General features: G+C 33.1%; 4 long non-coding RNA genes across 6 annotated transcripts; 1 reads left to right on the top strand and 3 right to left on the bottom strand.

Moving 5' to 3' along the window:
• Positions 1-458: 458 nt before the first annotated feature.
• LOC146916549 (uncharacterized) lies at positions 459-4575 on the bottom strand. 3 transcript variants are annotated; one of them, XR_015015121.1, is made up of 8 exons: positions 4152-4575; positions 3528-3869; positions 3364-3422; positions 3058-3239; positions 2923-2971; positions 2374-2438; positions 1209-1413; positions 459-1134 (listed from the first exon to the last, which is right to left on the bottom strand). It is a non-coding gene; the product is annotated as an uncharacterized LOC146916549 (long non-coding RNA). The 3 variants fall into 3 exon arrangements; XR_015015120.1 differs by having other exon boundaries at positions 1214-1413; XR_015015119.1 differs by lacking the exon at positions 1209-1413.
• A 3842-nt stretch (positions 4576-8417) lies between these two features.
• LOC146916547 (uncharacterized) lies at positions 8418-11871 on the top strand. The gene is made up of 2 exons (XR_015015116.1): positions 8418-8778; positions 8885-11871. It is a non-coding gene; the product is annotated as an uncharacterized LOC146916547 (long non-coding RNA).
• LOC146916548 (uncharacterized) lies at positions 10084-11656 on the bottom strand. The gene is made up of 3 exons (XR_015015118.1): positions 11447-11656; positions 10895-10968; positions 10084-10582 (listed from the first exon to the last, which is right to left on the bottom strand). It is a non-coding gene; the product is annotated as an uncharacterized LOC146916548 (long non-coding RNA).
• An 835-nt stretch (positions 11872-12706) lies between the features above and the next one.
• On the bottom strand, positions 12707-14279 carry LOC146916546 (uncharacterized). The gene is made up of 3 exons (XR_015015117.1): positions 14070-14279; positions 13518-13591; positions 12707-13205 (listed from the first exon to the last, which is right to left on the bottom strand). It is a non-coding gene; the product is annotated as an uncharacterized LOC146916546 (long non-coding RNA).
• Positions 14280-20800: the final 6521 nt, after the last annotated feature.

Below are 20800 nucleotides of genomic sequence, written 5' to 3'. Positions count from 1 at the left end.
TCATAAACTAATTTTTTTACGTAATTTCATAAATTAATTTAATTCCTTATAAAACAGGATGAAAAATTGGGATCCAAATCTGAAGATATATTGTTGTCGTGATTTGTGGGCATCAAGTAATGAGTTTGAGAAATTCATAGAAACCAGGCAAATGAAACCCAACGGAAGGAAAGAGAAGGGGTAATTTAATCACATGGTTTTAACATGTTTTAATGATGAGTGCATTTTGACAGTTGGATTTAATCAGACACTAGTGCAGAAAACAGTTTTTAAATCAGGTGAATTTGACTTTTTAAATCAGGTTAAGATCCGACTTATAAAAAATTCTAGATTTTAAGTCTGTTCTTTGATCCCATTTAATAAACATAATTTAAATCTGTTCAACCCATTTAAAATCTCTCTCTATTATTTTTTTTATAACATGATTATGGTGCAAAATTTAATATAATAACCAAAAATTTCATAAACTTAGCAACTGATATGAAATATCAGATGAGCAAATTTCATATCAGACCTGTCATTGTTACAATATCCAACAAATCCAAAGTTACAATAACATAAAATTAAATAAAAGCTAAACATTGTTTCAAAGTAGTTACAAAATCATAGAATTATAAGGTCTCCAAAGTAAAACATAGCCTATGCACTGCCAAGCTAAGAGTTAGACTAAAATGAAAATAGATAAAACACCTAAAATAAAAGAACTACAACCACACTAAAACAAAACAAAAAAACTCAGAACAAGGCTAACACTACGCTGAATCCGAACCACCTACTCCAAAAACCAGTCTCACAACTTAGTCTATTCCAAAACTAAACTCACACTAAGCTGAATTGGCACTTGCTTCAGTTAAGCTACCCTATCTCCTTTACTTACATTTTTTTTGCAACAAAACGCATGTCTTCTGATGTATAAGCTCCTGATGGTTTAGCCTAGCTCCTATCACTTCTCATTAAATTGTCGAGATGGAGTTCTCATTAAATTGCCGAGATGGAGGTGGTTGTGAGTCTCAGCTGCTTCTTGTCTGAGTTTTTCTTGCATCGTCTTATTCTCAAGTAAAGAATATCCCCTTGAGACAATCTATGGGAGTAATTATTATAAGCACGAGTCTCCTATGTCTTCGTTCTTTTCGCCTAAATAAATAACACACAAATTCATTAGGAAATACTAAAAATAAATTTGATTGATAAACTAACAATAAAACAACCTAACCAGAAAGGAAGGATCCTCTCAAGTCTTAGCAAAGTCCTGCCATATATTCTCATCAATAAAATTATAAGTCTAAATAGGAGACTTGTGTTTCAGCGGCCTTTTAAATAAATATCTACTTGTTACGCTGTTTTTGAATGCTCTCCAACGCTCACATGCGTTTTCTTTTTTACTATTTCAGCAACAGGAACTTCTCATTTTACCTACATTACACAACAAAAAAAAGATCTAACTTGAGCAATTTATGTCATTAGAAAAAGTTCTACAATAAGATATCATAGTATTTGACCTTTATTTATTCATCTATTATCAAAAAAGCTAAAATTGATATAATAAACTATAATGTCTATAACCCCTAATTGATCAACATTTCTCAAAACATATGAAACTCTTGTATCTATGGTGCGCGGAAGCAAGAGAAAAAAGTTGTTTTAGATATTTGTCTGAGTTGTCCGACACGGTTGTATTTGTGTTATATAGGTGTCGGACACCGATCGTAAGAGTGTCGAAATAAAAAAAAAAACAATTATTATGACACCGGTTCGACACATATCGTACGGTGTCATACGCGTGTCGGACACCGCGACATGCCTAGTCCTAGAGGTATCCGTGCTTCATAGATAAGGAACGATTTTCCAACTTGTAAAAATTAAAGAACCCAACATCATATACTATTCATATAAAAAAACTTAATATACAATTATTCATTTGTTGAGGTATTTTGTACCAATTAGAGCATATATAATGCTAGCAAATAATTTTTTATTAGCATGCACGTATCTTCATTTTGTATGATCTTCAAGTACTTTTTCATGACATGTGTATTCTGCAATCTACCCGTGTTCCACTAAAATGCAAAATCCGTGTTCAAGTGTATTTAGCATGCACATAGACAATTAAATCTTTATTTACCCTACTTCAAAGTTCAGATACTTAATATTCCATGACAAAATAAGTTTCTAATAGATAATAAGATAATTTTAAAACAAGTTTTAAGTGGTATTCAGAAAACAAAGAAAGTTGAAGATAAATTGAGATAGATGACAACTTTCATGAATGTTTGGAATTACAAGGTTAAAGAAAAATAAAACTTAAATATGGCACAGGAACCAGGACTTGAAAGATAAATATTCGAGTGACAAATGAAAATAGGAAATACAAACCTTTTAATTTGTTGACCAACCATTTAGTTTCCCCTCAGAAGCTGTCGGATACTGTTCGACAATGACTGCAAACCAAAAGAAGAACATGTCAATAAAGACATTATCCAAACAATGAAAATTCAACTATGGCGTTTGTTCGACAGTGACTGCAAACCAAAAGAAGAACGTGTCAATAAAGACATTATCCAAACAATGAAAATTAATCTTTGGCATTTGTTTCGGAGAAGCATTTAATTTCTAAATTGAACAAGTGAGAAGGTCATCACTCATTATCTCTAACAGCAAGATAAGGTTTGTGACAAAAATAACATTGGATTACAATCAAACAATGTGACATAAGAATATGAAATTAACTTAAAATTACAAAGTTAAGATAACATATTAGAATATGCCTTTTAACTAGATTTCTATATCTTACATACAATAAATTTTACAAAAAGAAGAGAATCATTATGAAATGAGACTTTCAGTGTTAAGATAATAATTAAAACCAACACATTACATAGAAATATTGTAACTAAAACTTATACATTGTTCTGTTACACGCACCTTAACAAGAAGAAAATTAATAGTAGCTATTGAGAGCACAAATATGACGCTGCAAAGTGAAACACACAAAATAACAATGTAAAATAATGTCAACATTAAAAGAAACAACATCAAAATGAACTATGAATTCCATACCATGCTCCATGCAAATAAGATAGGTAGGCGAAAGAAAACAAAAGCCAGACAACGGACATTCCTCTCACATTGAAATTGAAGAAAGCCCTCATCAAATTGGCCAGAAGTGTAAAGATTCCAAAGACAAGTGTAAGAACAGGTTAATTTCCTCGAAAATTCCTCCACTGAGCATCTGAGACATCCTTTACACATAACAAACAGAATAGGAAATGCAATTAATGAGCAATAAAATGCAAAAGCAATCAAACTAACTGCTGAAATACTTACAAAGAAATGGTGATAAAGATAGAAAGAACAGAATCATACATTGAGGTGATTAGGTATGAGCCATCCCGGGCGTAAACCGAATAGTTGTTTGTAGTGATCTACGACCGACGATAAATAAAAAACAAATTAGACAATGTTCATCAATTAAGTCATATCATCTACATAAACAGGTTATACATGGAAATTTGAAAGAAGAAACATACCGCGAGAAAGTTGAAGGGAGCGCCTGATGATGATAACATAGAAAATGAATGCATAAGTGACGAGAAAAAAGAACTCTTTCTGCTTCCAGGGTGCACTCTTCTTATAGTTGTCCTTGTTCATCGCAATGTACTGTAATCACTAATCAGCAACTCAATTCAAGGTATGAAAAGTGTGAATAGCGCCCCAATCGTGGAATCGCAAGAGAGAAGGAACACCGCGTCCGTTTTCCAGGTTTGAGTACAGTTGTTGACGACGACGAGAGAGATCAGACTTCTTAGTTGGGAGATCGAAGGAAGACAGGAGAAAGCTTTACTCCATTTTTTTCTTCCTTTTTTGCCCTTCTGTTGTTTGTAAGCAGCGATGGTTTCATAAGAGGAAATGTCAACACAAAGTTGATAATTACACTTAAAATTTACCAATGTAAATTTATCCAACGAGATTTGCTATTCCGGCGAGGTGGCCGGTGGTGGCACCACCGCGCCGGAGTTTCAAACTCTTATTTTCTTTAAAGTTTTTCACGGATCTACATCTCCTTCACTTTCTAAACTCATTTCTTCAAACAAAAACACGAAAATATGCACATCACAACCTAGATCTATGAAACAAAATCAATCAAAATTTACCTCTGTTCTTCCACGAAAACGGCTCTATTCTTTTCCTCTTCTTCGGATTCGAGCTGCTTCCGACAGCTTGTGTTTGTTGTTGTTGAACTCTGATCTCGTCTGAAAGCGATTTCTTCTTCTTCTTCCTTCGCGAATTCGGTTACCTTTGCTGTTTGGTTCGATTCATTCTTCTATCATGCTCGATCCAAACTCAGCTTTGTGCTTCTGACTTGGGTTTGATATGAACGGATTGATTTAAGCTTGAATAAATCGACTGTGTTGATGATGTTGTTGAAATCAGACTTGGTGAAGGTTGAATCGGTTATGTTGAATAAATTGTTCGATTGAGAACGGTTGGTTTGGAGAGTTTCACGAGTGAAGGGGAGAAAAGGGAAAAGGGAAAGTGAAAAGGGAAAAGGGAAAAGTGGGAGGGATAATGAAAAGTGAATTTTTTTTTAGGAGTAGCGCTTTACATTGGTTTGAACTTTGAATTTCACAAATACTTTTTAAATGGGGTCAAACAATTTAATATCATTAGAAGTAAAAAATTTCCTTGCACCCAGCTTTTTAAGTCATGTGGATAACAACCCATTTAAAATCCTTGATTTAATAAGTGTTTTTTGTACTAGTGAGATGGTTGCTAATTACTTCTCTCATCCTCTCATTATAACACTCCTCTCATTTGATACACCTTCTATATATATATATAACGTTGAAGGGATAGATTTGTCTTATTGATTAGAGACATATACAATTAATTACTAGTTTTTAAATGATGTTTTACAACTTTAAGTGTTCAAAATTATTTAATTGAAGCGTACGTGGCATGAAACTTTTATTTATAAAATGATAAATATATCTTTATTACCTACAATTGAGGAAAAATATGGCTCAATATCTCATGTTTCTTTATGCTTTCATCATCTTTCTCTCTCTAATTGTTGTTGAAAAGGCGCTAATATGTACATTTTTCACAATATTTTCAATTTTTCTAGTTTTGTCTTTTACACAACATTTTATCACCTTACATTGACTACTTTTTCTCTATTTGACAACGCAGCTCACCTTCCTTGTTTTTCTGACGATGAATGCCCGAAGGAGATAAAACCTGTAGTTGTAAAGTGTATACATAACTTTTGTGAGTACTTTATGGAGGGTGATTACGAGAGGCCATAATCACATATATTATTGCAACTAGCAAGATCAAATTCGAACAATTGAGAAATTTTGATGTCAAAAGTGCATTTTAGCCTATTATTTATTCGTCAGTATGTTTGTTTTTTTTTTGTGTGTTTTTTTCTTCTAAAATTTGATTTATGTTTCTATGGCTTTTCAATTTAATTATATTTTTATGTAATGCATTATTTTTTCCTTTATCGGGTTTTCCAAGTTTCATTTTAATGAGACAGTTGTTTGTATTATTTGTTCTCTATGGTTTTGGCATAGTCACCCCAATTTTTTTTTTATTTCCTTAATTATTAATAATAAGTTTCTTTGAGGTGTTGTAGATGTTTGTGAGGAGTTGCGGGACAACCTAGATAGGATGTCTTGTTTTGTGATGCCTTTGCAACTCTTTGATATAGAAAAATATAAAATTATTTGAATGTCAACATATTTGTGCATCATTATGTTTGTAGATTATTGCTTTTTATTTTTATAAGGCAAGAGCAAAATGACATCCAAAAAGAATAGTGTCCAACTAAGTTGGAGCCCTACTCTAATATTTTGTCAATTGCTCATATAGATTATTAAAAAAGGGAAAAATTACATAAAAACTGGAGGACATAAAACCTGACCCAGTTAATCAACTATAAACCAAAACAATAAGAGAAGTAACAACTCCCAACCCTCTAACAAAATACGACAGTTTCCAAACAGTAACATGGAAATTGAGAAGCAAAACTGAAAAAGTAAATCGCAGAAGCCCAAAAAAAAGCTCAAGACAAATACAAACATCATAATATCAAGGCAAAGACCATACTTCAATCACGAATTAGCACATCAATATCATAAATTAAGAGAAAAGAATATACCAAAAATCACGAACCGCGTTATATTGACAAACTATCGTTTTGTTAGGTTTTTTTTTTTTTTTTTTATCTTGTTTTTGTTTTATATAAAATTACGAGTAAGGTGATATAAGATTTAAGTTTTTTGGAGGTGCCGACCTAGTTTAAATGTATAGGAAAAGAAAATTTTTAAAAACATATAAAAAAAAGTATTATGTCCTTATTTTAGAATAATAAATAAAGTAGTAATATGTGGGAGTTGCATAAACTTTATAAAATTAATTTAATTTAAATTTTTAGAAATACATGAATCAAATTCCCAAGATTAGTATTACAAAAAACATGACCTAAATAAATAGAACTTATTGAATCCAAGTCCATATTTTTTTGTTCATTTATGATGACATAATGATATTGCTACATCTCATAACTAGTTAGTTAATCTCTCTGTTTTTTTTTTCCTTATGAACATAACACAGCATTTAGTCATCTCATACAACTTCCATATTTCATATGTATTAACGTTGATATAAAATTTTGCATGAAAAATCATCAAATGGAAACTTTAATTAATCTAAAACGTGTTATCCCCTCTTTGAAGCGTTATTTGTACATCTAATTTTTGTTTATAATTGTTTACTATCTATTATAACGAAAGGGTAAACAATATGTAAAATAAAATATAGGGTCAATAGATGTTTGCCCATGTCATTTGAGCGAGTTTTGGTTTAGTCTACCATAAAAAAAAGTTGGAGATTCCCCCTTATCATTTCAAGATTCTTAGGTTTTCACCCCTGAGTTCATCTGTTTGTGTGAATATGCTTACATGACACGTTGACTGTAAAACCGATGATTTAGCATGCTAAGTCAATTTTTTTTCCTACTTTTATTAAAGGTTTGATTTAATTAAACTAAAACATTAAATTTTTGAAGAAAAAAAATCCTTCATCCATTAAAAAAACATGAAATTCATGTTCAGCAGACCAGAATTCCAGCAACAACAACACGACACAAAATATATCTTCTTTATTTGTTTTTTATATTAGTTAATTGATTAATTATTGATGCAAGTGTTGCTGAGCTTTTTAATGTTAGGAGGGGTTATTTTAACTTTTATATTATACTGTTGTGTTGGTTGTTTCATGTTTGGATTCATAACGGTTCGTGTATTCTTGTGATTACGGTTTCATGTTTAGTACAAAAATACAATTCCCTTCTTTCATAAACATGCTTTTTGTAACTCTGTTGTATAATAGTTGCTATGATTTGATTAGATGTAGTTTGAATATTGAGAGTTAAGTTTTTTGGTTGTTTACTATTCAATTTGGTTAGTCATCAATAAAATAAAATAAAATAAAGTAAAAGGAAGTGTTGAGATTGTGGCATGTAAGGTGGCATGTTTGTAGAAACATCTCAATTAAGCACTTATAGCTTAATTAAGTACCACACCAACAATAACACAACAATAACAACTGAATTGTATATCGAAAGAAATGCAGCAATAAACTATACGAGCTTCTTCACCTTCTTGGTTGTTAAATTTGAGGGAAACCACAAATTCTAAAGTTTAGAAAACTGTGTTAATGTTCATTAAAAAATGGGGTTAGATTAGATCCAAAAATAACTTTTTGTCTAAGATTGATGATGACGGATTTCAATCTAAAAATGTATTTTTGTGAATGATCGACGACGACGACGAAGGTTTAGATTGGATCCGAATATGAGTTTTTGTAAAGGAATAATAATGCCTTTAGATTTAAAAATGGGTTGAGATTGAAATTTGAAAGGATTGATGTTGATGATAAGTGTGTGTTTTCTATGAATTTTTTTTTTTTTGAAGGATCGGAAGAAGAGAACAAATAAGGAAGAGAAGGACAAAGAGAAGAGCAAGAACGAATATAAGAAAAGGGAATAGAGAGAAGATAGATGAGAAGGAGGAAGGGAATTGATAGAGAAGAATTTTTTTTTTTTTAATTCTATTGATTTTTGTAAGAATAAAATTTCGGGCTTTGGTTTGTTGATCATGAATTTTTGTTTGTTGATGACAATTTTTTAATTCATTTAATACTGAAAAATGTCGAATGAAATTAAAATAAATCTAAAGGAGTTAATAAATAATACTTAGTCATCATGTCACGTAAGCAAATCATGATGACTCAGAGCACCACATAAGCTTAAGAATGCACAGTCATATGTCATGAGAGTCCAAAACCAAAGAAATTTTAAATGGCAATGGGGAATCTCCAATATTTTTTTTACAGGGGAATAAACCAAAACTCACTCAAATATTAACCTTAAAATATATAATGATGATTAATAATGAACTTTGATGATTATCAAGAGTTCTATGTGATATATTTAATAAGATTAAGTGATCAACTAATGACGTTGAAGGGATAGATTTTACATATTGATTAGAGACATATATAATTAATTACTACATTTTAAATGATGTTTCGCAACTTTTAAGTGTTCAAAATTATTTAATTGAATCTTAGAGAGCATGAAACCTTTACTTATAAAATGATAAAAATATCTTTATAACATGCAATGCAAGAAAAATATGGCTCAATATTTCGTATTTCTTTCTGCTTTGATCATCTTTCTCTCTCTATTTATTGTTGAAAAGGCAGAAATAAGTAATACATTTTTCACAACATTTTCAGTTCTTCTAGTTTTGTCTCTTACACAATATTTTATCACCTTATAGTAACTGTTTTTTTTCTCTTTGTTATGACAATGCAGCTAACATTCCTTGTGTTTCTGACGACAGTTGTCCGAAGGTGATAAAACCTTTAGTTATAAAGTGTATAAATAAATTTTGCGAGTACTTTATGGAGGGTGAATATGAGGGGCCATAATCACATAATTACAACTAGCAGGGTCAAATTCAAACAATTGAGAAAATTTGGGGCCAACAATCCATTTTACCCATTATTTATACGTCATAATGTTTGTTTGTTTTTTTGTTATGTTTTTTTTCTTCTACAATTTGCTTCAATATTTGATTTATGTTTCTACTCCTTTTCAATTTAATTGTATTTTTATGTAGGGCATTGTTTTTTTCTTTATTGGATTTTCCTATTTTGGATTTTAATGAAACAGTTATTTGTAATATTTGTTCTCTTGGGTTTTGGCCTAGTCACCCCAAGTTTTTTTTTTCCCTTAATTATTACTAGCGTCCAGACGGGCACTCCGTGCCCGTCTGTCCGCTCTTTCTACTGCGTTAACGCATGTAACTCATAAACAGTATGTTTTTCAACATTTGGTTTAGTTTTTCCTGATATATCTTGGAGAAAATTATTAGAATTAAAAGAATGATCAAACTTGATCCTAAAGTGAAGGATCAAACTTGATCAAAAAGTGAAGGATATGTAATTCATGCCCTTCTTTAACATAGAGGTACTTAATATATACTTAGTTTTGGGATGCATACTCATCTATCTATGGAGGATTAATATGCATGAAACATGAGTGACAGTTATGGGGTGGGTTTGATGAAGACATTAAATCTTTCCCATCGCTAACACAATTTACAGAAAAACAATAAACATATGCTATATTATTTCTCAAGCCATTTGAGTCTGTCACAAAATATAAAATTAGGAAAATCTAAGGAAACCAATAGAAGAAATAAGAACAAAACTTTGATAACACATCCAAGTCTTGCAAAGGAAAAAGACATTTCAAAAAGAGTGAAAGAATATTTACACATTAGTCATATGACTTATTCATACTTTGCGATATTTTTGATTGAAAAGTCAATGTAACTTAGCAAGTGGAATGTTAATTAAATTGGGGCATATAATTGATGTTCTTGTTTGAGAAATCTTGGAGAAATAAAAGTAATGGACTAATTGTAATTGAAACCAAACCAAAGAAAATAATTTACTTTATAGTAAAAAAAAAAAAAATCCTAATTTAGTAGGACACTCTAAGGTTAATTACCACCATCTTACTTCAAAAAGTAAATAAATTTACCACCCATCTTACACATTTGAATATTGAAATAATCAAATTGAATTGAATGAAATTTAAACAACTTTCAGTCGAAATGCTCCAAAATCAAATCAAAGAAATTATAAAAACAGAAATTGAAAATTAAAACAAATCACTAATGTTGTTCTTCCCATCGTTTTAGCGTCAAGGTCATATGGATGCAAGCAGTGCCCGAAAGTTGGAAAAACGGTCTCAGTTTTGTGTTCCCACTACAAAGGATGACTATCTTCTAGGTCTACTTTTTTGCCAATGCCTTCGTCTTCTAATCTTCAACTGCCTTCTCTCTCTCATATGGTTGGTCGTTTCCCTTTTCCTTAACGCACCCCCTCCCTTTTTCATACTGGTTGAGTTTCTTATTTCTTACTTTGATAGCTACTCCTCTTCTTTGATATGTTGATGGGTTGTCCCTCACATAATATCACCATTATAGGCATAGCCCTCCAACTTACCATAAACAGAGCCAATAAAAAAAGGAAAAAAGAAAAATTAACACATATAATTTCATTTAATGAATTATCTACACAAAATTTGAACAAAAACAATGAAAACGAAGTAGAGATAGAGAGACAGAATGAGATAAAGAATATAACAATTTGAATACACCCAAACTAAAGTCGAACACAAAGGATAAAACAATTTCTCTGAAATACGGTTCACATAATGGTTAAAGTGAAAGTAAAAGTAAAATAAACCACAAATGCAAATTTAATTTGAGTACAAACTGTAAGTAAAAATTAAAAAATACTTTTAACCTACCTCAAGTCTAATGAGGACGTAGGGCGACCATGTACCATATGAGCACCAAAATTTTCTCTTCAAATCCACCAAATCTAAAGAAAATAAAAGCAACAGAAGAATCACTCATATTAAAAAGGTCACGGTTCATTTACTAACCAAATTGTTTTTTTACAATTAACCAATGTATATATTAAAAAGGAATAACAAATGCACCAACATTAATAATGACAGTAGTAAATAAACGGCAATTAAAAAAAGGTCACGGTCCATTAACAAATAACACAAACTTCTTAAAAGATGACAAATAACCCAATAAGACAAAAATTATAAAACAAAAATGGCATTATAGTTAATCGAAAAATGGTAAAGATATAGATAATAAAAAATTTGTATATGCTATTTGATGTTAATATTTTAATACGAATGAATTTTTTAATATATATTAATTTCAATCATAAAAAAGAGTAATTGACAATGGAAAATAATTGAACACTTGAAATACATGGTAGTTGAAGTGAGATGCACATTATATTGTTGAAGAACAATCATCGTCAATGTTTACAGACCTACCGTTAAGATAACATGAGATACTATATAACCATTGTTATATATATGAGTTCCTCCCATAACATTGAAGGGAGATGCTATTCCTTTCAATTTGCGCATTTGTGTTTCCTGTTGTAATATCCTCCCTCCTCATTCATATATGTCGCCTCTAAGAAAGAAAGAAAAAAAACTGCAAGGTAAAAGAATAGAAAAAGAAACCGCAAGGAAGTTATGGAATTGGCATGGGTGAGAAATTAACTATATAGGAAGTTGGAAACTGATAAGGGTAAAGTTGGAAAGTAAAAAAAGGCTACACCAAAAAATAGTATTGCCTTTATTAATAGGTATAGATGAGGATTTGGGTGCCAACCTAGATGTGATGTATTCTTGTCTTGTGATGCCTCTGCATCTCTTTAATATATAAAGAAAAATGTATTTGTATGTCAAAATATTTGTGCATCATTATGTTTGTAGATTAATAGTTTACTTCAAAAATGTATTATCATAATATAAGACTAGCGTCCAGACGGGCACTCCGTGCCCGTCTGTCCGCTCTTTCTACTGCGTTAACGCATGTAACTCATAAACAGTATGTTTTTCAACATTTGGTTTAGTTTTTCCTGATATATCTTGGAGAAAATTATTAGAATTAAAAGAATGATCAAACTTGATCCTAAAGTGAAGGATCAAACTTGATCAAAAAGTGAAGGATATGTAATTCATGCCCTTCTTTAACATAGAGGTACTTAATATATACTTAGTTTTGGGATGCATACTCATCTATCTATGGAGGATTAATATGCATGAAACATGAGTGACAGTTATGGGGTGGGTTTGATGAAGACATTAAATCTTTCCCATCGCTAACACAATTTACAGAAAAACAATAAACATATGCTATATTATTTCTCAAGCCATTTGAGTCTGTCACAAAATATAAAATTAGGAAAATCTAAGGAAACCAATAGAAGAAATAAGAACAAAACTTTGATAACACATCCAAGTCTTGCAAAGGAAAAAGACATTTCAAAAAGAGTGAAAGAATATTTACACATTAGTCATATGACTTATTCATACTTTGCGATATTTTTGATTGAAAAGTCAATGTAACTTAGCAAGTGGAATGTTAATTAAATTGGGGCATATAATTGATGTTCTTGTTTGAGAAATCTTGGAGAAATAAAAGTAATGGACTAATTGTAATTGAAACCAAACCAAAGAAAATAATTTACTTTATAGTAAAAAAAAAAAAAATCCTAATTTAGTAGGACACTCTAAGGTTAATTACCACCATCTTACTTCAAAAAGTAAATAAATTTACCACCCATCTTACACATTTGAATATTGAAATAATCAAATTGAATTGAATGAAATTTAAACAACTTTCAGTCGAAATGCTCCAAAATCAAATCAAAGAAATTATAAAAACAGAAATTGAAAATTAAAACAAATCACTAATGTTGTTCTTCCCATCGTTTTAGCGTCAAGGTCATATGGATGCAAGCAGTGCCCGAAAGTTGGAAAAACGGTCTCAGTTTTGTGTTCCCACTACAAAGGATGACTATCTTCTAGGTCTACTTTTTTGCCAATGCCTTCGTCTTCTAATCTTCAACTGCCTTCTCTCTCTCATATGGTTGGTCGTTTCCCTTTTCCTTAACGCACCCCCTCCCTTTTTCATACTGGTTGAGTTTCTTATTTCTTACTTTGATAGCTACTCCTCTTCTTTGATATGTTGATGGGTTGTCCCTCACATAATATCACCATTATAGGCATAGCCCTCCAACTTACCATAAACAGAGCCAATAAAAAAAGGAAAAAAGAAAAATTAACACATATAATTTCATTTAATGAATTATCTACACAAAATTTGAACAAAAACAATGAAAACGAAGTAGAGATAGAGAGACAGAATGAGATAAAGAATATAACAATTTGAATACACCCAAACTAAAGTCGAACACAAAGGATAAAACAATTTCTCTGAAATACGGTTCACATAATGGTTAAAGTGAAAGTAAAAGTAAAATAAACCACAAATGCAAATTTAATTTGAGTACAAACTGTAAGTAAAAATTAAAAAATACTTTTAACCTACCTCAAGTCTAATGAGGACGTAGGGCGACCATGTACCATATGAGCACCAAAATTTTCTCTTCAAATCCACCAAATCTAAAGAAAATAAAAGCAACAGAAGAATCACTCATATTAAAAAGGTCACGGTTCATTTACTAACCAAATTGTTTTTTTACAATTAACCAATGTATATATTAAAAAGGAATAACAAATGCACCAACATTAATAATGACAGTAGTAAATAAACGGCAATTAAAAAAAGGTCACGGTCCATTAACAAATAACACAAACTTCTTAAAAGATGACAAATAACCCAATAAGACAAAAATTATAAAACAAAAATGGCATTATAGTTAATCGAAAAATGGTAAAGATATAGATAATAAAAAATTTGTATATGCTATTTGATGTTAATATTTTAATACGAATGAATTTTTTAATATATATTAATTTCAATCATAAAAAAGAGTAATTGACAATGGAAAATAATTGAACACTTGAAATACATGGTAGTTGAAGTGAGATGCACATTATATTGTTGAAGAACAATCATCGTCAATGTTTACAGACCTACCGTTAAGATAACATGAGATACTATATAACCATTGTTATATATATGAGTTCCTCCCATAACATTGAAGGGAGATGCTATTCCTTTCAATTTGCGCATTTGTGTTTCCTGTTGTAATATCCTCCCTCCTCATTCATATATGTCGCCTCTAAGAAAGAAAGAAAAAAAACTGCAAGGTAAAAGAATAGAAAAAGAAACCGCAAGGAAGTTATGGAATTGGCATGGGTGAGAAATTAACTATATAGGAAGTTGGAAACTGATAAGGGTAAAGTTGGAAAGTAAAAAAAGGCTACACCAAAAAATAGTATTGCCTTTATTAATAGGTATAGATGACATATTCGACAGATGTACCAAATTACATAAACAAGTAGTAAGTAAAATATCATATCCACATAGATTGTTACTTTTCTACTCGAAAATCGAAGCAATACTTAATTTTAAACAAAAGCAGCAAATGGGGGGTATTGCATGAGATTTGTTTTATGGGAAGAAAATAGAATAAATCATTGTTATGAATGCTATCAGGGTTTCTTGAATCATCCCTATCTCTTTGTTCTGTAATGACAAGTTCCTAGTTCAACTACAATTTGAGGTTTATGCTCACGTCTCCTAACAAAGGAGACATATCCCTATTTCAGCTCAAGGTCACACTTATATAATATAGAACTGTAATTTCTTAACGTAACATATATTATCAAAGGTATGAAAGTACATTAGACTATGCCACATTAACTAACTCCTAATCTCTTGGCGAATTATCTAAGAAAATAATATATCTAGATTCGGTTACTTAATTTATTGTTATTATTGATCTATAATCAAGATTTGATTCTAGATTGATTAAAATTGAAAGTATTAAGAACAAGATTTCTTAAATAAATATAATTCAAATTGCAACAAAAGAGGACAATATAAATTACATGGTTCATCATTCAAATCTAATCTAAAAGTGTTTAGTTACTCATGGTAACAAAATACATCATCAAATATTATAGAAATTACGCATATATACATCAAGTGAAGAGAATACACTTAGATCTCGTATAAAGTTAAGAAAATCCCACTTTTGATCCTTAAGGTCGAATCATTATATGTTTCTGAGCCGTCAGGATTTTGTATACCTAATTATGATGCGCATGGCTTAAAAACTGGACAAAATGTTTTTGACCATTAGTGTGAATGGGGATGTGAGTCTTGTACACGGGGCGCACGAACCATTCAGCTTCCCTATACTTTGCAACCTTCAGCGTGCATGGATCTTTGCGGGGTTGCAAATATGAAGGACATTTCTCCCTATTTTATTCATTCTTCATGTGTTTTTCATCCTAGATATGAGTTTGGGACTTAGAACATAATTTCCCTAAGTTGTTTGGACTTCACAATCTTCATTGTACTTGATCTTCTTGTTTCTATAACTTCTAAGAGATATCTTTGATTGGATTAACCCCATGACCTATACTAAAGGAGACTAAAAACAACTATAGAGTTGTTGGGGTAGGGAAGAAAACGACTTAAAATGATTCAAAGAAAAACATTACAAATTATTTCTCAAACCATGACAAACTCACTCTAAATACTCTAGAAAATCATTAAATAAGAGAGAGAAGACTTATATAACTCTAAAAAAAACATCGTATGAAGAAGAGTCATCATAACCCCAAACTTAAATAATTGTTTGATTCAAGTAACAAAACCATCATATTTTCAATTTGCAGTGAATAAAATAACATACATTTCCATGTTGAGTTAATTGTATTGCTTAGATCCTCATTGTGTCTCACTTCCGACTTCCAGATAACTTTCAACCACCGACTTCCAGATAACTTTCAACCACACTCAATTTTTCTATCCACTAAATCAATTAGGGCAGGTGCAGAAAAGGTTGTCCATACTTTCAACCACACTCAATTTTTCTATTCACTCTCTTATGAATTCACTCGTAGCAAATGTGCTGTTTAATCCACTCAATCAACATGTTAATGCAAAGCTAATACAATTATTCACATTTGAGAGATTTTTTAAGGTTATAACGTGGTTTGGTTTAGGGTAAAAATATTTGGAAAAAATAGTCTAATCAAAAAGTGGAGTAAGATATCCTTTAATGATCCTTGTACATTTAACTTACCTGCAGCCATCATACTCCATGCCATAACAACATGGGTACTACATAATTCCTAAAAAGTCAAATATGAATACTAGAGAACTTCATTTTTTTCTACTTCCTTTTGTTTCTTTCATTTAATGAGATCAAATTTTTTTATGGTTTAATTTGCATTTTCCTATATTTTTATAGTAAGTTCTCAAGTACCCAACGTCAAACTTAAATCTTTCTAATCTGAAAAAGAAACCTCAAACTTAATTTCAAAATAAGACAATGAAAAATCAAAACTTCTACCAAACTTCAATGAGTGAAAACATGTATAAATTTTCAGGTTTATAGCTTGTAATGTGCTTTGTCATCGAAACATAAGATTTAGTTGAAGGCTCAAAGTGGTTTTACGAAAAGATAAAATATTATCAGGGTGACTTGAAAAGGATCAGATTACCAAACAATATGCCTTGTGTGTATATAAAATTGGCCAATAGACTATAGAGAAGCAATGCAAGTTCTAGAAAATAAACATTAAAGCACTGACACTGATATTAGGGCCGTTCCTAAGAAAATGGAGGCCTGACTCTTAATATAAAAATAGGCCCCTAATAAAATAAAAATACAACATATCCTAACACAATATGTCTAGGAGAGTTGGGATGAATTGGAGGAAAAAGAGAGAGTCTGGAGGACATATGAGCCTCGATTCCGTACTAAAAAAAATAATTAAAGAAGAAAAAAGTAAAAAAATATTTTTTTGAACAAACAAAAATGATATATATATATTAACAACGGTGATGTACCCCGCACAAGGCGTGCAAGGGGGGATCACAAAAGAGAGTATACAATGTAATTTGCTACAGAGAGCACAACACAACTAGAAAACCAAAAAGAGGAGATTAAAATACAATCATAAGTGGACGCCCAAACAGAGGAGCGGTTGATTCCACCAGTCATGATAGTTGTAAGGTAACATAGCCTGCTTCGATTTTAACCATGAAAAAGATGTCAGTTTAACCTTCTCCATGAGAATGGAAGAAACAGAAGCCTGATTGTTAAACACACGGTCATTCCTTTCCTTCCATATTACCCACACAGTGGTAAACCAAATGATTTTGAAGAACATATGCGTAGATCTAGGCAAACCGGCCAAATGACAAAATTGGAAAAAATGTTGATTAAGATCATCAGCTGAAACCGAGGAAATACCCAACCAGCCCCAAATATGAGACCAAAGCGACCCGAAGAAGTCACAATCCAGAAAAAGATGTTTTGCTGTTTCTCTATTCCCACAACCAGCCACACACGCCACTTCATTGTGAGAAAGAACTCTCCGCCTCAGCAAATTGTCCTTGGTTGGGAGTCTGTTGCGAAGAAGACGCCAAACGAACACAGACACCTTGGATGGAATGTGGCTATGCCAAATGTCAGGAACCTGAGGCCTATCCGCCGTCTCAACTGAAGTTATGAGAAACCGATAAGCCATCCGCACCGAATAACCATGTATGGGATCCAAAAGCCACCGCCAAATGTCATCTACATTATCCTGCAAAACAATATCCAAGAGTAACACAGAGCACTCCCTCACACTCTCCTCCTCCCAAGCTAACAACCGCCTACGCCACAACCTTTCCCTCCCATCAACCGACCCAATCAACCTCCTCATCATCTCCACCGAACAATCCTTATAAAGTGACAAGTCGTAAATGCGAGGAAATTTAACTTTTAAAGGAACATCCCCCACCCAAATGTCATGCCAAAAAAATGTGCTCTTCCCATCACCAACTACCCTCCTAATGTTATTATCAAACCAATTCCCTATTCCCTCGCCTACTCCCTCCCGCAACCTACATATAGACCGCCACCAAGCCGAAGAAGATCTATCTCCTTCTTTCAACCGTCCCCCCTCTTCACCGTAGCGGGCTTTTAACACCCGGTACCACAAACCCTCCTTATCAACCAACAACCGCCAACACCATTTGCCCAATAAAGATAAATTAAAAGCTCCAACCCTCTTCACCCCCAACCCTCCTGCCTCCTTTGGAGTACAAACTGACTCCCAATTAATCCAAGCAATTTTCCTAAAATCCTCACCCCCACCCCAAAAAAATTTTTTAAAAATAGATTCGATAGAAGAAATTATACCTGTAGGGGCCTTGAAAAAGGAAAGAAAGTAAACCGGAAGAGAGGACAGGACAGATTTCAGAAGTACCAGACGACCACCGAAAGATAGAAACTTGTGGTTCCACGACGACAGGCGAGAGACAATGCGATCAATCACAGGTTTCCAAAAAGAAAGCTTCCGAGAATCCCCTCCAATAGGCAGCCCCAAATAAACAAAAGGAATGGTACCCCTTCGACAGTTCATCAACACCGCCGCTTCTGACAACCAAGAATCAGGAATATTAACCCCAGTCAGCATGCTTTTCTGAAAGTTAACTTTAAGACCCGAAAGCTCTTCAAATAATAACAACACAGACCGCATAGTCCGCACATTCAACCAACTCTTCTCAGCTATGATGAGTGTGTCGTCCGCAAATTGAAGATGAGTCAACCGGAGCTCATTGCCATTACCAACTCCATACCCATTGAAAAGATGCGCCCCCACCACCGCATTCATTAACACATTAAATCCCTCGGCAGCCAACAGAAATAAAAAAGGCGACAAAGGATCACCTTGACGAAGACCCCTTTCCAAAGGAAACTCATCCGTCGGACAACCATTTACTAAAACAGACGCTTTTGCTGTACCTACACATTCATAAATCCATTTCCTCCAAATTGTTGGGAAATTCATCTTAGCCATTACAGAATCCAGGTAGTTGAAATCCACAGAGTCATACGCTTTTTCGAAGTCGACTTTAAACAAAAGCAACTCTTTGTTCGAACGTCTAGCATCATCAACCGCTTCATTAGCAATTAAAATACCATCCAATATCTGTTTTCCTTTAACAAACGCAGACTGAGACTCAGAAACGACGTTACCGATCACTACCCGAAGACGGTTAGCGAGAACCTTGGCAAGGACCTTATACAAACTTCCAACCAAAGAGATAGGGCGAAAATCATTCAACCGTTGCGGACTGTTCACCTTAGGAATCAGGGCTATAAAAGTAGAGTTAAGACCTTTTGTCAACTTCCCATTACGATGAAACTCCGCCATAAACCGTAACAAATCGTCCTTTAGAAGATTCCAAAATTCCTTTAGAAACCCAAAACTGACACCATCTGGGCCCGGACTCTTGTAACTATCACATTCCCAAACTGCTTGTTTCACTTCCTCCAAAGAAAACGGTTTTGATAAATTACCAGATTCAGTAGAAGAGATTTTACGAAAATTGAGTCCCTCCACACTAGGCCGGGGCGCCCCCCTTTTTTTAAAGTGAGATGAAAAATGATTGAACACAGTCGCTCGAATATTATGCACCCCTTCAACGGTACCCCCATCAACAGACACCACATGAATTGCATTCTGACGCCGTCTATTAGACATGTAACTGTGGAAGAATTTTGAATTTGCATCTCCCTCCTTCAGCCAATTCAAGCGAGATTTCTGCCAATTCATACTATTTTGCAAACGAGCCAATGAGTGTAAAGATATGGATAAATCACGAAGCTCTATAACCTCCTCCGACTGAAGCTCAACTCTTTCTGCTTTAACATCAAGCTCAGACATTTTCTCCCTAATCTCTAGCATCCGACCATCTAAATTTTGCACATGTTGAGAGTGCCATTCTTTTAAACTTGCCTTAATCAACTTAAGCTTCTGTTGTAACACAAAACCACCCCACCCTTGACAACTGAAAGTAGACCATTTTTCATTGACAAATTCCGCATAACCAGGTAAATCAGACCAACACTTTAACATTCTCAACGGTCGGGGCCCCCAATTGGACTCATCAACATGTAACATTACCGGCACATGATCAGATAAGCCTCTTTGATAAGCAACCTGAATACTATTTGGCCAAGCATGACTCCACCTGTTGGACAATAAAAAGCGATCCAGCCTACTCATAGATATTCCGTCACCTCGAAACCAAGTAAACAAACGACCACAAATAGGCAAATCAATTAAAAAACTATCATGAATGAATTTATTAAATGCGTCCACATCTGCTTGTCTAACCGCCACGGCCCTGCCTTTCCGTTCATCTAAGCTTCTGACGGAATTAAAATCCCCACAGACACATATGCAACAGTCACTGTTATTAATAATATGCCCAGATAGACACTCCCACAACACCGATTTAGCCACCAAATCACACGGCGCATACACATTGAAAATAATAAATTCTTCACCAGTAAGAATAACCTTTCCCTTGATAGCAAGAACATGATTAAAACTGAACGAATTCCACACATCAATCTGAGCCGCATCCCATACCGTGACCATGCCTCCAGATGCCCCTACAGACGGTTGGTAAGAATAATTATGCTTTCCTTCTCCCCACAAACCCTTGATCAACTGATGATTAATCGACTCCAGTTTAGTCTCTTGAATACACACAATCAACGGACGCTTCTCATTAATTAATCTCCGAACCTCCGCCCTCTTCTCACCACCACCTAACCCCCTCACATTATATGTTATAATCTTCATTGACACCTTCCACCCCCACCCACCTCACCACCAACACCC

The sequence above is a fragment of the Medicago sativa genome, chromosome 6 (assembly GCF_051527215.1).
Source record: "Medicago sativa cultivar Bolivia chromosome 6, Bolivia_mono, whole genome shotgun sequence".
In the NCBI taxonomy this organism is placed as follows: domain Eukaryota; kingdom Viridiplantae; phylum Streptophyta; class Magnoliopsida; order Fabales; family Fabaceae; genus Medicago; species Medicago sativa.
Note: the sequence above shows the minus strand (reverse complement) of the source record. Positions and strands in the feature narration are given on the sequence as shown.